This window comes from Amblyomma mixtum, chromosome 6 (assembly GCF_055824585.1).
Source record: "Amblyomma mixtum isolate Tamu chromosome 6, ASM5582458v1, whole genome shotgun sequence".
Lineage (NCBI taxonomy): Eukaryota > Metazoa > Arthropoda > Arachnida > Ixodida > Ixodidae > Amblyomma > Amblyomma mixtum.
The window spans coordinates 57,341,429-57,345,698 of NC_143017.1; the positions used below are offsets into that span (position 1 = coordinate 57,341,429).

General features: G+C 45.9%; 1 pseudogene; it reads right to left on the bottom strand.

Moving 5' to 3' along the window:
• Nucleotides 1–835: 835 nt before the first annotated feature.
• LOC149339204 (uncharacterized) lies at nt 836–3,894 on the bottom strand (annotated as a pseudogene).
• Between the last annotated feature and the right edge of the window lie 376 nt (nt 3,895–4,270).

Consider the following 4,270-nt stretch of genomic DNA (forward strand, 5'->3'; position numbering starts at 1 on the left):
GAAGCTTGCAGATCTAGGCCCTGCAACATCGGGAAGCGAAAAGAAAAGTCAATACCTTTTCTGCCGTCGTCTGCCAGGAACAGCCTGGCAGACGACGGCCTCTGCGGACTGGGCTTCGTGCGCATGCGGCAACTCTCGGCGAGTTTGCCGATAGTTCCGTCATAGGGCGCTGATCAAACGAACGGTCGATGCTCGCGCGATACCGTTAAAAAATTGGAAGAGTGTACGGTGTGTAGGCCCAAAGTGAAGGTAGTTCGAGAGCATGCGAACCGGTCGCGCTTGCCCAGAAAGGGATCGAGTGAAGCTGTTAGGAGAAAATAATACCATCTCCTGATGCAGGTATTGACATTGGCCGGTACATCCACTCGAACGCAGCAGAGTGGGCACGTTTTGGCCATCGTTTTTATTGCGCTGCTAAGTATGGAACCGCATAAGCGCAAGCACGGTACCTGTAGTAAAACAACTGCGATAAGATGTCGGTTAATTTGCTTTGCAGCGCATCGCTCGAGCTCTATTGGCTCACTACGATCTCTACATCAGGCGCGCTACATCATCCTGATGATCTTTTGGTATAATATACAACAAGCGTACTGCTCGCGCAGCAGACAGTTCATTGCGAGTATCTGGCCGCCACAACTAACAGCTGTGCAGCCGTCTCTGTTAGTTCTCATCGTTGTGTTGCTCAGTTTTTTATCCTTTGAGACTCTTTCAGATCAGGCTCTTTCAGTCACACAACAAATGCTGACGCAGGTAGTATTCTCTCAGAAACAACATGTTATTCGTGAAGGCTAGCTGCGACAGAAGTCAAAGGAAAACACAGACGCCGTATACCGTTTCAGCAGCCTCCTCGGGGCAAGGCGACGTACTTGACGACCAGTGCGAGTGTGGTGGTGGAAAGTATGTCTGCAATCATTTGCAAGCCGTGCTGAGGACTGTGATGCTGCTCCAAGAAAAGGGGTTCTCAGAGGCCCCACAACACCTGTCCCCTACCGATATACCTCAGCAGTGGCGAGTGCCGAGGTGAAATCCTTTACGCGGAACCAGCGTGCAAAGAATTGACAGGAAAGAAATCACAGAAGGTGGGCAAGCTGTTCCCTCCAGCTGAAAGATTTATGAGGGGCATGCTGCAAATGAACCCATCCAGCAGCAGCAAAAAGACAAAAGAATTTGCTGGTGCCATAAGTACATTAAAGCACTTCGCAGTAAGGGGAATGCTTCTTTACAAGTAAAGGGAATGCTATAAACTACATTAGTTGTGCGCTGCGTAAAACAGAATTGGGTTGATGTATAGAGTACACACGGGCATACAGGACGTTATTTAATGAAAGAGCTAGGAAGCACTACAATTTGGTCAAGGAAGGGAAGAGTGCGCACGTTGCCGTGCATTGTCGAGACTGCAAATGCAGACCCATATTTCCAAAAAACAAAACTTCTTGGGCCTGAGAAAGACCAAGTGGAAATAGAAATTGTGGAGGCATACCATATCAGATTAGGTTGAACGTTGAAGGTTGAAGGTTTATTTTCCGCAACTAGGTGTTGCGAGAACAGCCGGGGAAAAAAAACTGTATAGACAGCTTGAGAGTTTCTGGCTTCCTCTTACAGTGCAGCATTTACAGCGGCGGAGTAAAACATCAAACAAAATGTAAGGAGAAAAATCACATATGTTCGGTACAGAGAATGAGACATGTACAGTCTTTGCCAAAAGTAACCCGGCACAGGTGGTTTGTTAATTAGCCGCGTAGCGAAGCACTCATGGCAGCCCTTAAAGGGGCTGAGAAACACTGCTTGGGAGGATACCGGCTATACTTCGGGCGGATTCTTTATGTCACACAGATGCTGACTTAAAAAGAATTACAGGAATCGATGCACAGGAACGGGAGTTATTCAATGAAGAAATTTCAAAATACAAGCAAACAAAACGCTGCCCTCAACTCGATTTTGGCGGGGCTTCCCACTCCTATTTCGCTCTCCCAATGACGGCACCTGGCGCAACCAATCAAAACAGCCTGCCAGAGCACGTCGCGGAAGTTTGCACTCCATGGTTGCCTGCTCTCTGTAACTCGTTCTTGCTGAGACTGGCAGCGTCGTTTCCATGCCAGGGCACCCTTGGTGGTGTATTTTTATTTTACTTGCTTTGCAGGGCTTTTATCTAAGACAAAGAAGTTGTTTTTGTTGATCTAATATAAAACGCAGACAGGTGACAAAATGTGTCTCTATTTATTCACACAATTTGCAGTATATTTACTGTTTGTTCGATCATCAAGCTCGCGCCAGGTGATGTCATATCCGCTGCTAGAACCCGCCACTGTGTGGGGACACCATCAGAGCCATGAATTTGTTTTTGGGAGGACATTAAAATATTAAAAAACCGAATATACGCAGTGTTACTGACGCTAATAACACCATTATAACTCACTGTATGCTATCAACAGGCAAAACAGTCAACTAAGATTGTGTTTCTGGGCCCCTTTAAGCTCTGCTTCTGTGTAAAGAAAGGTGAGACCTTGCCCTTACATTATGGCACCATTCGGTCTTTAGGGCTGCTGTAAATGCTCCGTTATACGTTTGAGACGCAAGAGCCTGTTGCTCGGTCACTTTTGGCGAAGACTGTACGTTAGTATGCAGTGCATCGTGCTTGTGCAGGGCCAGTGTATCAGCGCACCATCTTTGATTTTGCATGATAAAGAAATAGCTTTTTTGAAAAACTGACTGATTTCCACAAGATAACCAACAGAACTGTACATAAGCATCGGTTTTTCAATAAACTATCAGTTGGAAACTATCAGCGCTCGTACTGTCGGGATCGTTCTGTATCGTTGTACGCGCTTCGTTCGCGCTGCGACATATTTCTGTATTTTGTATCAACACCACCTAGCCCAAACTTCAGTACTTCTGCACGTAAAGAAGCTGGAGGGTTCAATAAAGCGTCTGCTTCAGGCACGGTTGAAGTGAACACTTGAGAAATGTCACTCACATTCTACAATGTGAGTGACATTGTAGAATGTGACTAAAAGGACTGCAAGGAATAAAAGGACTTTGCATGTCGCTTAGCACTGCATCAATTTCTCATATCTGATTTATCAGTGGACCAAGGGAGAGTGTTATGGGGCGGTCAAAGATGTGGCAACACACTGCGCTTTATTCGTCGCTCGACGTGGATGCGACAGGATGCAATATCTTGTGTTTCCTGCACATCTTTCTTTTCAAACTGGTCCTTCCTCAGGAATGACGGAATGTTCAGGATAATCCCTTTTTCTTCAATCAGATCATTGATTTCACAGCCTTTATCAGCCATGACAGAGTCCCCAGGAGAAAACAACTAGTCCAGAAATCCACTTCTTATCACTGCTTTTCTGTATGAGAGAGACCCCATAAACAGCTCTGACGCAAAAGTCGATAGACCATCCCGTGCTACACCAACCAGCGCCTTGAAAGTGTTTGCTGATTTATAGCTCAAATACGTTCCTGACTGCATTACAAGAGAGGTTGATACATCACACCTAATATCTGTGGGATCAATGATCACTCTTGTGGAGGGATAGCGGTCCCGGAAAGATGCAGGCATGTGTTGGCCAATCACGGTTCGGGATGCCCACAAAGGAATTTTTGCAAACTGGACATACATCATGTTCACCCAGCTGGAAAGCACTCTTGGCACTGTACTAATAGAGACGCCAAAAATGTGCCCAAGGTGTGTGCAGAAAATCCTGTCCTGAGCCTCACCAGTGTCAGGAATAGTTCATCTGGAGAAAGCTTGCGGGGACGACCTCTGACGTCATCATTGGGCGGGCACTGCTTCTTGTTATACACAGTGCATGCGCGTTCTCCTGGTTTTAGCAGTACCAGTAGCTTCTGGAAATGCTTATAGCTGAGTAGTCCTGTATAGAATTACATACTGCTTTCGTCATTGTTGAATCAGTCAAGAGTGAATATTCTTTGCTGATGTTTTTCTTTAAGGGCTCTAACTTCATCCATTTGCGTACGGCCATTTCAAGCTGCTGCTTGAGATTTTGAATTTCTGTTAGTAACTCAGAACTCCTCTTGTTTTCTTTTGCCTCGAGTCACATTTCATATTTTCTAAAGAGCTCTTCAGATGTTTCACATAAGCAAAGAGGCCTTTGAGCGGCTCACACTAGGCCTGACGATCCACTTTTATGTTGGAGCACGTAGAACAATCTTGTGGCGCCATATACTGGTGAAGAGGCAAGTCCAACGGCTTCTCTGCCAAGTCCATAAGTTGAGAGCCGCAGTCTGCAACATTAGGGTTTGT